Here is a 22,289-nt window from a genome sequence, read left to right on the forward strand (position 1 = left end):
CCTGAACCTGGGGTTATCTAGACTTGCTTCATTTAGGGCTTTAGCATTGCAGGGAGGGCTAGGTGGAAGGCAAAATCATGTGGTTCAGGGACTGTCAGACTGCTGCAGTATCATGTGTTTTACAAAAGTTTGTTAAACTCGCCTACCCCTACCATAAATATGAGAGCTCAATCATCTCTAATTTGACAGGAGCAGGTGGTGAGATCCACTCAGTTCTACTGGCAAACAAGGATAAGTTGAGCACCGACCTGACAATTGGCCTGTATTAGCATGTATGAGTGCCACCCACTGACGCTTGCCATTGTGAGCGAAGGGACGTCAGGTTGTCCTCGATCAAGTGTAGTGCCATGGGTGAAGCGGGTGGCCTGTCTCAGCAAACACCGAGTTCGACAGGGGCGCAGAATCAATTTCATCGTCATGCACTGCACATGCACTAGCCTACATCTGCTCTACCTTTCACAAACCAAATGGGTTTGCTCATTGCTGTGCACCACTTCTCGTAACCACGTTCTCGACACCGGTCCAACTTATCTTTGTTTGCCAGTACGGTGTCTTGTGTTACTGTTTTCCGCTGAAGGTAAGGATTTCTCACAAAGCTCAATGTACTCTCTAGGTTACATCTCTCTGTCATCCTGGGTACAGACTTCCTGCAGGAAAGTGATGCTATGATAGACTTTTGTGTTCATTTCTTCCTTGTTCAAAATACTTCCTCATCCCTGCCTCCTTCAAGTTTCTTAAAAACATCTTCAGAAGCTAAGTTTGTCCAACACAATTATAGTGAAACATCCAATGTTGTTCAGACGTACTTCAAGTTTCTTTAAATCACCTCCAGCAGTCTAAATTGTCTAAAGCTATGACACTGAAACCGCTGGTCACACCTCGTTCAAAGTACAGATTCTGATAAAATGTGGCTTGTATGGTGGATGGAGTAGGCTCTGTCATCATCACTCGAGATGGTACCGTTTCAAAGATGTCTGCTGCTATGAGCTTGTTTTCCCTGGGCAACTGAAACTAGCATTTAACACAGTCTGTTATCAATATTTAACATTAAAATGACACTCAAGACTCTAAGTGAAATCGTAAAAGAAACACTGGATATTGCTTATGACAGCTGGGAGAGGCAGCAAACATGAATGGAATGTCTATGCATTTTATTAATTACTGCTAATACATAATCATGCATGCATATGCAAATATTCACTGATATGTACTAAATGAAATTAAAACTTTATAGATGAAACATTTTTTTCCAACCCGCGAAAGACCCAGGTCATAATTGTTAATCAGTAACCCATGCTGGTTGTGAGAAGCAATTAATGGGATTGGGTAGTCAGGCCTGTTGACTCGATCCTATCCCAATTGTGTAAATCGATGCTCATGCTGTTGATCACTAGATTGTCTGGTAAAGGTTCCATTATTTACAGACTAGTGCCATATGGCTGGAATATTGCTGAGTGCAGCGTTAAACAACAAACAAACAAACATACCATTATTTCCGTGTGGTTAGAATATACTACTACTGACTATAGATAATCTATCACAACCAGATTGTTTTTGTGATATATCAACTACAGTAATGTGAACAAAATATCTGTTTGTATCTTCTTTTTTCGAAGTATATCAAAATGATGAACACTATATATTATTTTGTGAATAAAAATATAAGATATTTCCCAAAATGTCTCAAAAATAAATTGTAAACTTTGCACAGTGGTTAATAAGTTTTCCTCCGTTATAAAATGCAGACAACTTCTCTAAATTTTCTGTTGCAAATTTAATATCTACATTTTATTACAACTCTTTCTCTCAGCCTTCTCATCAGTGGACTCCTTAGGTATATGTGTGATAAAAAAGGTGATGGGTTTGAAAATAATTCAAATTCTAAGGATGTTTAATAAAAATCTTCTGCCAATACAAGGAAGCCAAAAATTTTTTCAATTTTGGGTGCTGCATATCATAATTTCCTTTTTTAGATATTAACCCAGTCAGATCATAATGCACTCCTTTAAGTTATGTAAACATTTCATGGTGAGCTGGTACAGGTGAAACAGAAGTGTCAGGAAGAGCTTACATTTTATTTATTTTTTTAAGTTCAGGGTATTGTTCATTTCATGATAAACTGCTGACTTGGTTGACACATGTCGTCGTATCCCAGTTGCGTAGATAAATGCTCATGCTGTTGATGACTGGATTGTCTGGTCCAGATTTGATTATTTACAGACCACCGCCATATAGCTGGAATATTGCTGAGTGCGGCGTTAAACAACAACCGACCAACCAATCAACCCTCATGAAGAACTCTGTTGAGATGAAAGCTCTCATATTTGTGAAACAGATATGATATCACCTTGGACTGCAATGAAGTCATCATACAGCAGAGAACTATATGCTTGAACTGACCAGGTGCACAGAATGTTGAAAAAAAACACACACTACTAAACCAATTTGTTCTGGTACTTATATATCAGTTCAAAAGTTAATAAACATGGTCTCCATTTCATCAGGTCAAATGTCACATTTGCAAATTTGGGATTGACCAAAAAATAAAAATATTAAGAAACATATTCATTCTTCATGAATAGTCCTGGAGAATGCCAGACTGCAAACACAAGTAACATTTTTCATTTATTAGGATTGCTGTTCACACTTGTCAGTCCAGAAGTTGTCGTAAACCCATGTTCATATCATTCCTGATTGAACATCAAATAAATGCTCAGTTCTTACTTCATGTCAAATGCTTAGGAAATGACCAGGGACTAATATATTATGCTCATGATGTGGACAGGTGCCATTAATTGTAATTACTATCGTCCATTTCCCAATTTTTATTTTAAATTGTATATTTGAATATTTTATGTATGCTTCACAAAACTGTTGATTATCTCTCCTCTCAAACACGACCTGGGTGAAACAGTTGAAGAAAATGATAATATTTTTTTTCAAAATGTAAATAAGTAAGTGTTTGATATTTGTGGCTTTATTAGCAGAAGATCTGATAAATATAGATCTTATCACACCACATACTGTTCAGAATGCCAGGACACCTTGTTGATGTAATCCTAGCTACATCTTATCACACCACATACTGGTCAGAATGCCAGGACACCTGGTTGATGTAATCAGGACACCTGGTTGATGTAATCAGGACACCTTGCTGATGTATTCAGGACACCTTGTTGGTGTATTCAGGACACTTTGTTGATGTAATCAGAACACCTTGTTGATGTATTAAGGACACCTTGTTGATTTATATGGGACACCTTGTTGATGTATTCAGGACACTGGGCTGATGTATTGAGGACACCTTGCTGATGTATTCAAGACACTGTGTTGATGTATTCAGGACACCTTAATGATGTAATCAGGACACCTTGATGATGATGTTACCAGGACACCTTGTTGATGTATTCAGGACACCTTGTTAATGTATTCAGGACACCTTGCTGATGTATTCAGGACACCTAGCTGATGTATGCAGGACACATTGTTGATGTATTCAGGACACCTTGATGAGGATGTTACAAGGACACCTTGATGGTGTATTCAGGACACTGGGCTGATGTATTCAGGACACTTTGCTGATTTCTATGGGACACCTTGTTGATGTATTCAGGACACCTTGCTGATGTATTCAGGACACCTTGTTGATGTATTCAGGACACCTTTGATGTATTTCTATGGGACACCTTGTTGATGTATTTGATGTATTCAGGACACCTTGTTGATGTATTCAGGACACCTTGTTGATGTATTCAGGACACCTTCAGGACACCTTGTTGATGTATGCAGGACACATTGTTACCAGGACACCTTTGTTGATATTCAGGACACCTTGATGTGATGATGTTATGTATTCAGGACACCTTGTTGATGTAATCAGGACACCTTGTTGATGTATGTTACCAGGACACCTTGACACCTTGTTGATTTAACCAGGTCATCAGCACACCTTGATGATTACCAGGACACCTTGTTGATGTAAGCAGGGCATCTTGTTGATGTATTCAGGATACCTTGGTGATGATGTTATCAGGACACCTTGTTGATATAATCAGGACACCTTGATGGTGTATTCAGGACACTGGGCTGATGTTTTCAGGACACCTTGCTGATGTATTCAGGACACCTTGCTGATGTATTCAGGACACTTTGCTGATTTATATGGACACCTTGTAGATGTATTCAGGACACCTTGTTGGTGTATTCAGGACACTGGGCTGATGTATTCAGGACACTGGGCTGATGTATTCAGGACAAATTGTTGATGTATTCAGGACACTTTGCTTATTTCTATGGGACACCTTGTTGATGTTTTCAGGACACCTTGTTGGTGCAATTAGGTCACCTTGCTGATGTATTCAGGACACCTTGTTGATGTATCCAGGATACCTTGATGATGATGTTACCAGGACACTGTGTTGATATAATCAGGACACCTTGTTGATGTGATCAGGACACCTTGTTGATGTAATCAGCACACCTTGATGTTACCAGGACACCTTGTTGATGTATCCAAGACACCTTGATGTAGTCAGGACACCTTGATGATGTTGTTACCAGGACACCTTGTTGATTTAACCAGGTCACCTTGTTGATGTGATCAGGACACCTTGTTGATGTATTCAGGACACCTTGTTGATGTAATCAGCACACCTTGATGATGTTACCAGGACACCTTGCTGATGTAAGCAGGGCATCTTGTTGTCAGGACACCTTGCTGATGTAATCAGAGAGCCTTGCACCTAGAATTGTACAAATATTACACCGTGGAACAACATAACCGTGTCAAACAGGACAGTTAGGCAATAGGAGGATGCATATCGGGAACCGTCGTTAGGACGAATTCGTTCGTGAGTTTTCGCCGCATCAATAGGCGCAGGAAAAAAGGGGGGGGGGGATGCGATCGTAAAATCATACATTTGAGCCTTCCTTGATAGATGATTCATGAGCCTGTATAGTAAATAGTCTAAAAATACTTATTCAAACGTAACCAATACTTTGTGCAATGACGTGCTTTAAGATGTGTACACATTAAACTTTTTCATGTAGTTTTAGAGTCAACAAATATCAAGGTCGAGGAAGTCAGCACGGAAGGGATTAAGTAAGAACGCTATACAGAGTTGCCTCCCCTACATTGTGACTGCGTTGGAACACCGTGGGAAAATAGGCTGGTAGGATTATTACAAATGGCCAAGTTCAGTACACGACCGCAGCTTATATTTTATATCTTCTCCAAGTACTAAAGCAACAGAAACTAATTCATGTGCCCTTATCAATTCGGCAAATGACTGGCGAACACGCGACCCCTGCGGTTTAAGTATCATTGCCCGACTCTGCGCCAAGTGAGCTCGATTGACTAAGTCTCAGTCAAGGTCTTCTGAAGCTGGTAAAGCCGTAATGGGTTTCTGTGTGCTTCTAGTCTGTGGCGGGTCATGAAGCGCGAGCGGTTACGGGAACACTTTGACCGACCACACATTTCTGAAGGTGAAGGAGCTCCACCTAGCGAAGGAAAAATGCATACTCAGTTTATTACTCACACGATTATATTGTTTGTATAAAACATAAAGCATATATTTTCAACTCTTTCGGTTGTGTCAGAAAGACCTTCACATATTGTAGTCATGAGAGGAATCGAACCACGGTCTTCGGTGTGATGAGCGAACGCGTTTACCACTAGGCTACGCCATAGGCGGATCGAAACACACACACACACGCACGCACGCTCACACACAAACGATCCGCCAATGTATCCCATCACCCCAGAACGCTTAGGATTCGATAGAATCGACATTAACCCATACTTAATCCCTCGCCTTGAAGCAACTAGTGTTAAAATCATTGATTGAAGTTTTTGAAATTCACAAACCTACATTCTCGGCTACTGATTTGCTCATACTCTCAACCACTGGTTTGTCAAGTCCATAGACGTGAACGAAGTTATAGCTGTGGTGACAGTTTTGTGTGAAACACCACGATGAACCAACGCACAGTCTCTATGTGTGTATCTTGGCTGCTCAAGGTTGAATCTGGTACAAGATCTCAAGTCTCCATAATCACCAGGGGACTCTGGTGAACTGAGATTCAAACCCAGGGTCGTGGGTTTTTGGGTTCCCAAGGGACACAACTCTGCCAAAGGAACTGTAGTACTTGGACGACTGCATTGGACTGGTCTGCCCTTAATGGTGAGGTGAAATTGGGTTAACGTCGTGCTTGAGAATATTTCGCTCATATGACGACGTGCATGCGTGTGTATGTGTATGTGCTGCTGCTTGTACTAGCCCAGACTGAAGCTGGTTTTATAGTGCTAGCCCACTGAGATACCATGCCGCAGTGAAGCATGAATACCCCACTCAGACACATTATACTGACTCCGAGCCGACCAGTCCTTGTTGTACCCATTAATGCCGAGCGCCAGACAGGGACCAACAAGTACCATATTTTAACGTCTTTTGGTATGACGCGATCGTGGATCGAACCCGCGACCTTCCGCTCTCCGGGCGGACGCTCTAACCACTACACCACGGAGGCGGATCTGCCCTTAAAAACAACATTGTGCAAATGTGGATTCAAATGACAGTTTTAGTTTGCCCTCATCAATGTGCTCGAACTGCTCTGGGGGAAACGTCCACGGCCTGCGTGCATCACTCTCGACCAACATCAAACAAGCCTCAATTCACTGCGCAGAGTTGCGTCCCTTGGGCACGTCAAGATCCTATCATCCTGTTCGAATCCCGGCTCACCTGGGTTTTCTTTCTGTGTTTGTCCTCGCAATACCCGTGTTCGTGGGTGTCGGAGACCTGCATCACTTCCGTCCTTCCTCCCAAGTGCTACGACGTGCCTACAAGAATACTGCTCAAACCAGCGTTAAACCCAACTCACTCACTCACTCTGATACCCGTGAAGGTCCGGGTTAGAATATTGATCTTCAGTAACCCATGCTTGTCCTAAGGGGCGACTAACGGAAGCGGGTTGTTAGGCTGCTGACTTGGTTGACACATCGGTTCCCAATTGCGCAGATCGACGCTCATGCTGTTGATCACTGGATTGTCTGGTCCAGACTCGATTATTTACAGACCGCCGCCATATAGCTGGAATATTGCTGAGTGTGGCGTAAAACTAAACTCACTCGCTCACTCACTCTGACATCAAGCTGATACGTCGGATTAGCACTGAATGGTTTTCGAAATGGCATTAAACGAAACTCTGTCTTACTAACCTGTAAATAACACATGTCTTTAAGAATATGCACATACAAATATTCATATAACTTGCCCTTCTAACCCAGTCTTACGTTCACTGCATGGTGTGACCCGGGACACCCACCTAATGTCATGTAATGTCATGCAGTGTCATGCAGTGTGTACATTCACAGGGAGTCGTCAAATATAAACAAAGTCTTACCTCGGCTTGCTGAAAATCAGGAAGTGATGCACGTGTGCACAAACAACATTAACCTATGTAATACCCTCAGGTTAAACTGACTTCCCCTCCTAGAACTCCGTGTCAAGTTAACTGTCGAAGGTTGAATTTAAGCCCAAACATGACCAGCTTTGCTCTGGAGCAGCAGCACCTCTTGCAGAGGCCCCGACAACATACAGAGACAGTTTCGGATGAGGAGGATATTCCCTCGATTTTTCTGTTGTACATTTAGACAATTAATAATATATTTTTTAAATTTAGAGCCAAAACGTTAGTTTTAGGTCCTCAACCCAGGTAGTGTTGACCGTATATGACTATATGGCAGTACATGAATGTCCTCGCGTTGAGGGCCGTAGGGGCTGTTGGGTAGTCTGGTGGTTGAAGAGTTCACTCGTCACGCTGAAGACCCGGGTTCGATTCCCCACATGGGTACAATGTGTGAAGTCCATTTCTGGTGTAGCCCGCTGTGATATTGCTGGAATATTGCTAAAGGGCACACCGACGGGACGGCACACATGACCTGGACTCGATTCCATCTGTGTTCACAGTCTTTAAGACTCGCTTTCTAAGGTCTGCTGTGATAATACTGTACTTAGGTACATAACGGTACTTTCCTTGATGGGGCGGTGGGGTAGCTTTGTGGTTCGATCGTCACGTTGCAGACCCGGTTCGATTATCCACATGGGCACAATGTGTGAAGCCCATTTCTGGTGTCCCCCTCCGTGTTATTGCTATAAGGCGTCGGTCTGTAAATAATCGAGTCTGGACCAGACAATCCAGTGAACAACATCATGAGCATCGATCTCCGCAGTTGGGACACGATGACATGTGTCAACCAAGTCAGCGAGCCTGACCACCCGATCCCGTTAGTCGCCTCTTACGACAAGCATGGGTTACTGAGGATCAATTCTAACCCGGATCTTCATTGGGGCGACTAAATAAGCCGTTCGGCCTGGCTCAGTGATTTTGTTGGCAGCGTGTCATTGAATCCCCATGGTCACTGTTCACAATAGCAATCACTGGATTGTCTGGTCCTGCTTCGAATATTGGTGACAGCGGCGGTGAGAATATCTACTGTAAGCTTATCTCGGTAAACTTGATCATACGATGTCTTCAAAACATGTGTTCTTTTACTACAGCGTTATTGTTGACAACTGGTTACCCACAAATACTTCAGTTGATAGAACGATAAACTAAAAAATATTTATTTATGGCTTCCTACAAAATATTTCAAAGACAGAAATGAAGGAGCAACAATTAAAGTAAAACCATCGGCCAGAACGAAATATAGATATGTTTGATTACAGCTAGCTTTTCTCAGTCAATGGTCAGTCTAGTGTTCAGAGACTGGCCATGATCTAGTAGGATATGGTCAGTCTGGTGTTCAGAGACTGGCCATGATCTAGTAAGATATGGTCAGTCTGGTGTTCAGAGACTGGCCATGATCTAGTAGGATATGGTCAGTCTGGTGTTCAGAGACTGGCCATGATCTAGTAAGATATGGTCAGTCTGGTGTTCAGAGACTGGCCATGATCTAGTAGGATATGGTCAGTCTGGTGTTCAGAGACTGGCCATGATCTAGTAGGATATGGTCAGTCTGGTGTTCAGAGACTGGCCATGATCTAGTAGGATATGGTCAGTCTGGTGTTCAGAGACTGGCCATGATCTAGTAGGATATGGTCAGTCTGGTGTTCAGAGACTGGCCATGATCTAGTAGGATATGGTCAGTCTGGTGTTCAGAGACTGGCCATGATCTAGTAGGATATGGTCAGTCTGGTGTTCAGAGACTGGCCATGATCTAGTAGGATATGGTCAGTCTGGTGTTCAGAGACTGACCATGATCTAGTAGGATATGGTCAGTCTGGTGTTCAGAGACTGACCATGATCTAGTAGGATATGGTCAGTCTGGTGTTCAGAGACTGACCATGATCTAGTAGGATATGGTCAGTCTGGCGTGCAGAGAACTGGGCCCTTATTCTCGAAACGTTCGTAGCCCTAAGAATTCTTAACTCTGATCGTAGCCAATGTGTTAAGAATGGGCTTAAGAAGTTCGCAGGGCTACGAACGTTTCGAGAATAGCTAGCCAGGGTCCCGATCCACAAAGCATTCGTAGCGCTACGACATTCGTAAGCCCATGATAAACTATAGAGTTACGACAGGTCGTAACGTTACGAACGTTTCGAGAATAGCTAGCCTGGTCATCATCTAGTGAGTTAACAGTAGTGCATCGCCTGCCACCGGTGTCTCTAGAAATGTTGTATATTCTTATTTGTGGCTGAACAACATATATTTATGAGTTTAAACATTTGAAGAGAAGTACATGTGTTCATGTGTTCTGTCTGTAACAAATCATGTTGAAAATGTATAAAGAGGATTACGCCCACGACTTGTATGTACATCGTACACTTTCACTATTTGTTTTGATTATATCCCAGCACTATTACCTGACACCTATTCCGTCAACATACCCAAGTATAGTAAGTGGCCCCACCCGTTTGCCCTTTAAATACATAATGAAATGCTCTTTTATCGTTTCATAACAATTCAGACCAGTCCACTCGCACTGTACAGGGGTGTAACAGGTGCGCTGTATGTCCAATGGAGAAATGTCCTGTAAACAAAAACGTCTTAATATACATCGCAGTAAGACGCCGAAAACACGTTGTCCACGTGATGCGTCAGCGACCTTCACACATGTGCATACCGTCGCTTATTCATGTTAAATAACGCAAAAGCTCTTTTCAAAGAGAATCGTGACTGGACCTTAGCCAAGCGAGCCACGCTTTAGAATTTCTTACAAAACGTGGTGACGAAGGTTTATATGGGCTGATTACTAAATGGTTACATAAATGTTTGACAACCATGAGTTTTGAAAAGGACACCGACAGTATATCGCCCGAATATTCTGGATACGTTAATGGGGTAGAATGCTCATCGTCTTGTTGTGTCTTGTAAATTGAACGTTTGTTGGTTCAAAGACTGGGATATCATCTACTGTGAGCGTTTCGTGACTAGCCTGATACGTATATAGACGAGGTCACACATTCACCTTGTATAAAGGACGAAATGAATCGCGTATTAACACATGGACCTAATCTATGATCGACGTCATTAAAAGTACAGGACCATAGGAAGATAGCCATTAAGATAAATATTAGAAATAGACATTGCTGGATATCAAAGTAAAAATGTGATTGTTTGTCTACAGACGCCATATTTTTAAAATCCAAACACTTACTGTAACCATTGCAAGTTGTCCAGTCGGCGGAAATATATGGCATCAGTGTTACGATTACAGAACGGGACTGTTATTTTCTCATATATATGTCCAGCTTCCGTGTAGAATCTGTTGATTTACAATTCGATAAAAACATGAAACAATATTTAGGCATGTTTTCATTTGAATATGTGACACATCAAGTCAATTGCGCATTTAGGCGTTTCTTCCTCGACTGGTTTTGCTATGATGTTGCGAAACGACTGAGTGATTCTGCCTCAACCCAGACATCAGTTAATCTCCATTAAATCGTTCAATAAAACGTAATGTTGCACTGAGAGACAATCGGGACACTGGTTCTCAAGCTCTAAAGTACAGTGACCTTCTAAAATACACGTACCTGTAACTGTACATTCTAAATTCACAATTTATAGTTACTGTCCTTAGATTTGGCTACGATATTTGGGTGTAGCCTACGTTACGTAAGTACACATGTACTTAAATCCACCCATGCTTGCCTCGCGTCTCGAAGTCCGAGATACATCCTGGTAAAGAACATTTGGGTGATTATCTGCGATGTTGTGTACATCCGAAAAAAACTTCTCCACTGTGATGGAATATATATACCTGTATACAATGAACCTTCATTAGCCCGGACACCTCATTAAGCGATGTTGGGAAGAGGTTAGGTGAGCCGACCTTCCCTTGTGTGTCCAGTTCATGTCGAGTGACCGGCAGGTACCATCTTTGTAGCGTCCAAGGGTTCGAACATCCTGATCTCTGGACGGACAATCGGTAATATAGTTTTCTTTATAATGTATGGGAATGTGAACACTGCTGTAGGTAGGAGTGATTGATCAGGTTTCCGTTTTGTTAGATGTATAGTAATATGTAAAATATCCCACAAAGTTTACAATATTACATATTACATCATAAAAAACATTATCAGCAGTTAGTAAGTCCCATTCAACCACAAATATGCGGAAATGTATAAGGTATATGTGGATGGGTGTGGCTCGACCTAGTCAAGGAAACATATATAAATATCTTAACCTATGACAGACACTCAGTAATATAGTTTTCTTTATAATGTATGGGAGTGTGAACACTGCTGTAGGTAGGAGTCATCGATCAGGTTTCCGTTTTGTTAGATGTATAGTAATATGTAAAATATCAAACAAAGTTTACAATATTACATATTACATCATAAAAAACATTATCAGCAGTTAGTAAGTAAGTCCCATTCAACCACAAATATGCGGAAATGTATAAGGTATATGTGGATGGGTGTGGCTCGACCTAGTCAAGGAAACCTATATAAATATCTTAACCTATGACTTTGAATTGAGAACCTGTTTTGCGACTTATATTTATATGTACTTATATATAACTTATATCTATATATACACCCTACGTGTTTGGCTCACCCATATGGGCGTAATATGACCTATGTAGGTGTGTGATATAGATATATAGAACAGAACTTCCTTCTCTCAGACCAATATACCTTCCTCCTATCATGTAAACATGCGTGGATAGTACATGTTACACGAAGGCGGAGGGGTTTTCATTAGGATTTATCACGTTTCTGGATGATATTACAGAATGTGCCTAATTATTCACGATTCCAAGTTTTGTACGTTTGAAGAGAGTTTGAGAACCTAACATTGTCGGTTGAGCACCTTTTGGGGGATTCTAAACATCCACCTTCCATACTTGCCTATTTGAGAAATTACATTCTATTACGAGAATATCATATTAGCTTCTATGAGCCATCATGAGATAATCCAGTATTAGTGAAAATTGTCTGTATAGATGATGACCATTTAAATGATTACAATTAATAACTGTAACTTTTTAGAGTGAAAAGAAGAATACAGTTTTTGTCAGTTTCGCGAGAAATGTTCTTCATCCAAACGCTGACCGTTGTTTTAACCTAAACAAATTTGAAGATACTCTTCATCGTTTGCCATATCGCATTAACAAGGGTGTGCGTTCCTGTAATTTCATGTTTTCTCAGTATTGTAATGTGAAATGTTCTGTTCCCTTCAACCCCATATTACAACTGCATCAAACAGAAATACACACGTACACAGCCGTGACATGTAGGCCAGTCGACGATGGTCAGGCGACCAAAGTGACAAGGAAGGGGAAACATCAAGTAAAGCGTTGTGTTCGTGAGGTTGACCGATTTGGAGTGGGAAGCGTAAAGGTTTGGGAGGGATTTTTTGCCAACGGCCCATATCAATTGATTGTCCCACATGGGAATCTTACATCATACAGTATCGGGACCACGTTTTGACCCCAGTCCTGCCGTTCATGCAGCTACATTGTCCTGGGCTGACGTTTCAACATGACAACGTCACACCCAACACTGCTGTTCTGACACGCCAGGGTGCCGTTGTACAAAGCCACCTTAGCGCTAAGACTACCTTAAGTCCATGTTAAGGTATGGGAGTAACGTCGGTCACCTTGACTGGACTGGACTGGCCTTGTTAAGGTATGGGAGTTACAGCCACCTTTAAGAACCCGATCGAACACATTTAAGGATGAGTCACCTTGCTAAGACTACCTTAAGTCCATGAAGGTATGGGAGAGTCACAGCGCTAAGATGCATCCAGGCCTTACGTAACCCCGGTGTTGATGTCATGGACTGGCCTTCCCGTTCCAGACTTGAACCCGATCGAACACATTTGGGATGAGATGGGGAGATGAACGAGACAGCAGATGAATCTACCCCAAACGTTACAAGAACTTTGGCAAGTACTCTTTGCCCAATGGCGACGACTTCCTGTTCGATTGTCCCGACAAGTTTTCATGTCGATGAGGAGACGTTGAGTTGTCGTCATGGCCGCCCAAGGAGGTCACACTCGTTATGGAACGTTATGCAGTATTTTCCAATAATATGATGCCTCAATCCTCATCTGTGTGACGGTGGGGTAGCCTAGTGGTTAAAGTGTTGGCTCGTCACGCCGAGGACCCAGGTTCGAATCCCCACATGGGTACATTGTGTGAAGCCCATTTCTGGTGTCCCCCGCCGTGATGTTGCTGGAATATTGCTAAAACCGGCGTAAAACCAAACTCACTCACTCACTCTTTTCATCATCTGGATGGTAGCAGTATGATACACATCTATTTTATAATAATGCACACTCTACTTCCATTGTGCATTCAATTTTACTTGTGTTAATTTTTTAATTTGGCTGAGTATATATTTTCTGTAACATTATGTCATCTTGGTATGATCTGTATGTTTTACGCATTCATCTGTACGATACAGGAGGCCAAGTAAGCAGATATATGTAAGTAAGTGTTATTGTAAATAAACCAGGGCCTAGATTTTCGAAGCTCTCTTAGCGCTAAGATAGTCGTAAGTGCCATACATTAACATTAACTTACAACTGTCTTAGCGCTAAGAGAGCTTCGAAAATCTAGGCCTAGGTTGTCAGTGTACAAAGATATCAAGGTGCTCAAGTGATCGTAACTCTCACACCTTGGGAAAACATTACGACAGTCGCAGAGATAAGGGTCCGAGATCCAACCTGGTTTAAATTGAACATTTGGGTGATTATCTGCGATGCTGTGTATATCCGAAAAAATATCTCTACTGTGATGGAATATATACCTGCATACAAATACCTTTCCTTAGTCCGGACACCTCATTAAGCGGTTAATGTTGGGAAGAAGTTAGGTGACCCAACCTTCCCTTGTGTGTCCAGTTCATGTCGAGTGACCGGCAGGTACCATCTTTAACGCGTGTTGGTTTGTAGCGTCCAAGGGTTCGAACATCCTGATCTCTGGACAGACACTCAGTAATATAGTTTTCTTTATAATGTATGGGAGTGTGAACACTGCTGTAGGTAGGAGTCATTGATCAGGTTTCCGTTTTGTTAGATGTATAGTAATATGTAAAATATCCAACAAAGTTTACAATATTAAATATTATACATCATAATAAACATTATCAGCAGTTAGTAAGTAAGTCCCATTCAACCACAAATATGCGGAAGTGTATAAGGTGTATATGGAAGGGTGTGGCTCGACCTAGTCAAGGACATATATATATCGGTTTCAAAATTTTATCATTTTATGATAATATTACAGAAGTTGTTTACCTAATTGTTTATTATCCCGACTTTTGTACGTTTAAAGAGAGTTTGAAAAACTTGTATTGTCGGTTGATCACCTTTAGGGGGATTCTAAAACTCCACCTTCCATTGCTGCCTATTTTTCACCAGAGAGAAGACATTACATTCAATTGCGAGGAAATCATATTTGCTTGAATGAGCCATACATAAGATGACGATATATCCGCATAAAACGGGGGTGTGGTCGAAGCAAGCCCTCAGGTTGTTGATTTTTTTTGTTAAGGAGACATTTACAAATGATGCTTTCTTTTAAGAAGCCATTGCTGGAAAAAATCTTACATTTCTTTCAAGTCAAGCAGTAGATGAAAGTAAAATTCCCAAGAATTTATAAACATATGTGCAGATTTATCAGCGTTGACCAACCAGAGGGCTTGTTTCGACCACACACCCTTTTTGTGCGGATATATCGTCAGCTATTTGTGTCAAGATCGTTTAGTTGAGAGTCAAAATCGGCTTTTAATCGACTTACAGAAATAACAATAAAGAATTGGTAGGTGTCATGAGTGATGCTCGATAGGCCAATCATCCATGATTATGTCTACATCAAGTTTTAATCGATTGCATGCAATGGTAGCGTAGCGATCGGTAAAGCAGTCGGTGGGGTGCACCGAAGTGTCCGGCCTTGTCATGATTGTACTGTGAAGCATTTCGAGTCGGGGGTCATCTCAAAAACAATATTTTTTAAATCTTTAATCCTCGCAAAGACACGCGGGCCTGTGAGGGAAACGTCATGCAAAGCGTTGTGTTCGTGAGATTGACCGATTTTGAGGGGACAGTGTAAAGGTTTGGGGATAATTATGTGCCAACGGTCCATCTCAATTGATTGTACCACCGGATAAATCTTACTGCCATACATTATCGGAACCAAGCTTTGACACCAGTCCTGCCATCCATACAGCTACATGGTCCTGGGCTGACGTTGACAATGTCACGACCAACACTGCTGTTCTGACGCGCAACGTCTAACGTAACGCCGGTGTTAATGTCATGGAGTAGTCATAACGTTCACGATTTGTACCCGATCGAACACATTTGAGATGAGCTGGAAAGACGAGTGAGACAGCAGATCAATCAACCTCAGAACTTGGGCGAGCACTCGTTGACCAATAGGGACTACTTCCTGTCTGTGGGGAGACGCTGAGTTGCCGTCATGGCCACATGACACGCCTTAGGAGGTCACACACGTTATTGACGTTAGTGCACAACCAGTACATTTATACACCTAGGTGGATTTGTGATGTAACGTCATTTGTGTGTATGTATGATGATGATGATGGTGATGATGGTGATGTGTAATGACGATGATGATGAAGAGGAGCAGCAGCAGGGGGACAAAGAGGGGGGATGCTATGTAAAATGATGTTTTAGTGAAAAACATGACAAAGTCTATGCATTTGAAATGATGATACAGTGGACTGCCATCTCTTTGGTATTACACCATCCCACCCCGCCCTTTCACTCTCTAGGTACGGACCCGTAAGGATTGGTCTTGAACAACCCATGCTTGTGGTAACAGTCGACTTACGGGATCAGGTGGTCAGACTCGCTGACTTGGTCATCGTATCTTAACTGCATCGTATCTGAACTGCGTAGATCGATTCTCATGTTGTTGATCACTGGATTGTCTGGTTCAGACCCGATTATTTGCAGAAAGCCGCCATATTACTGGAACATTGTTGAGTGCGGCGATCAACCAACCTACAAAACCTACAAACATAAGGTACGGCCAGAGATCACACATACCACCTACACATACCATGATGACACGATGTGTCTGTACGTAATCCATTACTCGGTGACCTGGTTCGGTAGTTTCACACATATTATTAAGTGTGTTTTCGTATCGTAAATATTTTTTTAAGGGGGCGGTGGATAATTGTATATATTATGCAGACAATTAACACACACAAAATGAAATAAGGTAAGTTCACAATGAAACTGCGTTGTTATAACGACGGAGTTTACATAGGGCTTATGTATGAACGATCTGTTCATGAAATCTTGTTCTGCAACTTCTAGGTTGTATTTATAACATCGACCTCACATACTTATGTACACACTGGCATACCTACTGATATTAGTTCTTGCGAGACACGTAAGCACGTGGAGGTTACAAACATTGCTTCGTCTTATCCGCTTAAATCAATTGACAACATCGTGAAATAGATTAATGACAATCTTAGTGTTTGTTTCGTATGTGCACATGTATGGGACCCAGACAGGCTGTGATGGTGCAGGGTATACGTAGGTAGGTAGGTAGGTAGATAGGTAGGTATTCGATTTATGCTCCTCATTCTGGACGACACGGTGTGGATGTACTGAGTTTGGTAGTTTATAGACCATCTGTGATGACATTAAGTGAGTGAGTGAGTTTGGTTTTACGCCGCTTTTAGCAATATTCCAGCAATATCACGGCGGGGGACACCAGAAATGGGCTTCACACATTGTTCCCATGTGGGGAATCGAACCCGGGAATCGAACCCCTTCGACGACCCAACGCTTTAACCACTAGGCACCTCACCGCCCCTGATGACATTAAGTACTGCAGATATGTAATCATTGGTTTCGCCTAAGTAGTACACGTGTACGACCTGCATCAGTGCCTTCTTTCATCCCACACTAGCAGGCTCTCCATGTTGTAACTGGAATACTGGTGACCCAACTCTCTCACTTTATCATTATTTCGAAATACACTTAATTGTGGTTGGCTGATTTATATCAGCAGTGATGAGGTGACTAATACCATCACGTTAATGTAGTGGGGTGTGTACACTTTCTTCATCAAGTTACGTTTACAGTTTCTCATGATAATGCCACTTTAAATATCATTCTCCCTGAATGAGGATGAACATTTTCTGTTTTGATATCAGACAACTGAATATATCTTCGAAGAATAACACAAGTTCCACTTTTTCTCCTAATCATTTGGGGTGGTGGGGTAGCCTAGTTGTTAAGGCATTCGCTTGTCACGCTGAAGATTTGGGTTCGATTCCCCACATGGGTACCATGTGTGAAGCCCATTTCTGGTGTCCCCCGTCGTGATATTGCTGGAATATTGCTTAAAGCTACGTAAAACTAAACTCACTCTGAATCATTTGTTATCCCCCGTCGCGCGTTTAGCGCGAAGCATGGAATATAGTATTAGGCTCCGTCCGTCCGTCCGAATTGGAACATCTTAAGAACCGTTCACTAGATTCTTTTCATATTTGGTACCTAGGTTCATCACAGTAAAGAAAGGTCGAAATCAGGTTTGGTGACCTTGCCCTTCATTTCAAGGTCACAAGGGGACTTAACGTTTTACCTGCATGTTAAGCTATCTCAAGAACCGTTCACTGGATTGTCTTCATATTCAACACCAAGCTTTATCCAGGGAAGGCGCAGGGCCCAGTCAATTTTGGTGACCTTCACTTAATTTTCAAGGTCACAGAGACACTTAAAAGATTTCAGCATATTAACATGCATATTATGCTTGTCAGCGAGATACCTCAAGAACCATTCACTGGATTTTCTTCATATTTGACACCAAGATTTATCCAGGGAAGGCGCGGGGCCCAGTCGATTTTGGTGACCTTCACTAAATTTTCAAGTTCACGACGACACTTTGAAGATTTCAGCTTGTTAACCTGAATTGTCAGCAAGATATTTCAAAAACGGTTCACTGGATTTTCTTCACAGACTTTCAAGACTTCCCTTGAATGTTTTTCAATAAGCAATTTCTTTAGTACTATTTGTGCATATTTCATACACTATGACATTCATGTCAAGGTCAAAGTCAGTCTTGAAAACATGTGTGTGTTTGAACAACTAAAGAGCAAGATATCAAGAGAGGTTGACTGGTCATGGTTTTGTTGACATTTAACTTCATCTTAAACTTTCATTACTTTATAAGTTTGATTTGATAATTTGCGGCGGGGGATTATGTCACCTTAGTGACAATGCTTGTTTTCGTTGTATTTAACATCATGGTATTGTTCATCATTATATTTTTGTCATGTGTTCAGCAACAATTTATCTATAAGGTGACATTTCCGCTCCAAACATGACTGACTGACTGAGTTTGGTTTTACGCCGCTTTTAGCAATATTCCAGCAACATCACGGCGGGGGACACCAGAAATGGGCTTCACACATTGTACCCGTGTGGGGATTCGAACCCGGGTCTTCGGCGTGACGAAAACGCTTAAAAAGGCTAATCCAAACATGACTTTTTATTGTAGTTATTGTTTATTATCGTGATTACATCGATATGTTCGATTATATTTAATGATGTTAATGAAAATAGAAATGTTTGTTTTGGGTTTTTTGTTTGTTTATTTGTGCTTTTGTTTATAAATTTGCTGTCTACAAGCCATCTTCATATTAAAGTGACATATATTTTTATATTCAAAGTGATGATGTTAATGATAATAGAAATGGGTTTTTTTAGTTTGTTTTGTTTTTTAATAGTTTTGCTTTTGTTTTTAAATTCACTGTCTACAAGCCATCGTCAAACCCACTACTTACCTGAAGTGTTACGACTTATCCCCATGGTCCCTGGTGTGGTGGCCTAACTTTGGCTAGTGGTGATCTATAGCCCAAATTTAGATTGTATTGTGGTGAACAGTCCATATAACTTACATACTGGGTAGAATAGGTGATCTTGCCATAAAAGGCGACTATCTTGTCGTAAGAGGCGACTAACGGGATCGGGTGGTCAGTTTCGCTGACTTGGTTGACACATGCCATCGGTTCCCAATTGCGCAGATCGATGCTCATGCTGTTGATCACTGGATTGTCTGGTCCAGACTCGATTATTTACAGACCGCCGCCATATAGCTGGAATATTGCTGAGTGCGGCGTAAAACTAAACTCACTCACTCACTTACAGACTAGTTTTAGACCTATATCTGTGATTATATAGTTACTTTACTGTCCTTAGTTACCAGGTTTTAGTTTAAAATGTATACAACTTGATCAAGTCACAATATGGCTGAAAAAAATACTCACGACGTGACTTATAATTGAACTCACTCACTCACTCATACGACCGCCTCCGTGGTGTAGTGGTTAGAGCGTCCGCCCGGAGAGCGGAAGATCGCGGGTTCGATCACCGACCGCGTCATACCAAAAGACGTTAAAATATGGTACTTGTTGGTCCCTGCCTGGAGCTCGGCATTAATGGTACAACAAGGACTGGTCGGCTCGAAGTCAGTATAATGTGTCTGAGTGGGGTATTCATGCTTCACTGCGGCATGGTATCTCAGTGAGCTAGCACTATAAAAGCAGCTTAAGTCTGGGCTAGTACAAGCAGCTGCACATACACATACACACGCATGCACGTCGTCATATGAGCGACATATTCTCAAGCACGACGTTCAACCCAATTTCACCTCACCTCATTCACTAATACGACTCACATTGGTGAGTGGGGACCTACTTCAACACTTACTTTGAGTAAATCTTCATTTTCCCCGAGTTTAAATGCAACTGAAGTTCGCCCATGCTAACCCAACCACAAACAAGCCCTACCTCTGTAGGGTAGGATCTACTGAACACTTGTACCGAACACTTTGATATATGACAAATAGTACAAATATTTTGCTATATAAAGTGGCATACGGTTTTATGTTAACCTACACTTTCACAAACCCGCCCATCATGACACACTTGCTGGTTTCGCAATGAACTTATCCGTAAGATAAATATTGCGAAAGAATGGATGAGAAGGAGGCTGAGTGGCCATCAGTGTAATGTTACTAACTCCAACTTAAACTGGTTTAAACTAAAAAAAATTAATTATATTTTCTTGAAAATGATTAGTCAGAAGGCATAATGTCTATTTTAGGACCTCGCCTATTAAGCTGAGTACACATAGTGCACTTGTTTTGGAAAACGTACCACATAAAGGACCGATTTCTCTTATCATATGGTGGGCCTGTGTTGCTTTTGAAGTTCAAGAAAATACCTTAAGAAATGCGCAAAACATTATTTGACAACTGTTCCGCCTTCCGTTTCCAGAGACCATTCATGCTTTTTAGTTGCTTGATTAAAAGAGAACCTTGAAATTGCAACCGGCAATATTCTATCGCTACAAGTTTATAATCAGTTATTGCCATGAAAACAAATATACTTTAGTTACATTTAAGTCTGAGTCTTACCGGAACTGATTTCAAATCGTGTACTGAATATTTCGTCTCTTACCCCTTCACAGATCTAGAGCTGTGGGTGTATGTTAACACCTGGTGTCTTCTATGACTGGATTTTTGACCGCAATATAACTGAATTTACTTTATCTTTATATACTCCTACATTCAATGTACGTAAAAATAAATAAATTGTACTTTGGTAACTTTCAAATTCTGTCCTGGTTATTTTCCGAAATGGGGCGCCATATAGCTGGAATATTGCTGAGTGCGGCGTTAAAAAACAAACAAACCAAACCGTAATGGGATGTTCGTTGATGACGTCGTTGTGGTGGATGATGTTGTATACATATCACATCTTATATCTGTGTGTCACTAATTTGGTAGTACGCCAGCTGCCTGTACAATCCGCCATTCTATACGAATCCGAAATGATTTTAAAAGGGCAACACACCGGCAAAGAAAATCGCAATTACCACCATCATTAAGAGATCTATTTATATCTATAATTAGCCAATTTGTATCCATGTGACATTTGCAGTTGGTAGTCCTCCGTGATTACCACACAGCAATTATTAATGATTAATCCATGTTAATGTCTTCGGCTCTTTCGGGGGCCTCGGCAACAAAGGAAATTTTGACAAAACGAAAATGGAACATTGATAGCTCCTACATTGTCATAAACCTAAAGATTGATTATTAAGTAAGTGAGTGGGTGGTGGATATATGGCCACATTGAACAGTATTCCAGTTATTACAGTATGTCAGCTTCATGGGGGAACTGACGGTGGGGTAGCCTAGTGGTTAAAGCGCTCGCTCGTCACACCGAAAACCCGGGTTCGATTGCCCGCATAGGTACAATGTGTGAAGCCCATTTCTGGCGTCCCCCGCCGTGATGTTGCTGGAATATTGCTAAAAGCGGCGTAAAACCATACTCACTCACTCACTCATGTGCGTGGAAAACTTGAAGTGATGCCTGCCCTAGATGTGTATCGTTCGGTGAAACCCAAGTGCTCACAAACCTGGGAACATAATTGGGGCTAGACTATGGCTTAGTCTCTGAATATATGTGAATTTGACAGTAACAAATAAGCCCATTTAAATTCAAAAGGAGCCCCAGAGTGATGGGAGATTCCTGAACCTGAGGAAATCTAGACTTGCTTCATTTAGGGCTTTAGCACTGCAGAGAGGGCTAGGCAGTAGGGAAAATAATGTGGTTGATGGACTGTGAGGCAGACTAAATCGTGGCTAAGCGGGATTCGAACCCACAGTCATAAGTTTCTAGAGAGCCTAATGCACGCAACGGGCAGCAACGAATTAGGTCTTAGACGATAAGGCCATCTGTGCACGCACGCAAGCACCGATGCCCGTCCCGCATTTGCTG

General features: G+C 41.6%; 2 long non-coding RNA genes across 2 annotated transcripts; one reads left to right on the forward strand and one right to left on the reverse strand.

Moving 5' to 3' along the window:
- Positions 1–1,413: 1,413 nt before the first annotated feature.
- LOC124264116 lies at positions 1,414–21,687 on the forward strand. Its single transcript, XR_006895059.1, has 3 exons — positions 1,414–2,667; positions 18,399–18,401; positions 21,674–21,687. It is a non-coding gene; the product is annotated as an uncharacterized LOC124264116 (long non-coding RNA).
- On the reverse strand, positions 5,046–7,588 carry LOC124264115. The gene is made up of 2 exons (XR_006895058.1): positions 7,402–7,588; positions 5,046–5,499 (listed from the first exon to the last, which is right to left on the reverse strand). It is a non-coding gene; the product is annotated as an uncharacterized LOC124264115 (long non-coding RNA).
- Positions 21,688–22,289: the final 602 nt, after the last annotated feature.

Source organism: Haliotis rubra, unplaced genomic scaffold (assembly GCF_003918875.1).
Source record: "Haliotis rubra isolate DU_JTF1 unplaced genomic scaffold, ASM391887v1 Scf91, whole genome shotgun sequence".
NCBI classification, from domain to species: Eukaryota; Metazoa; Mollusca; class Gastropoda; order Lepetellida; family Haliotidae; genus Haliotis; species Haliotis rubra.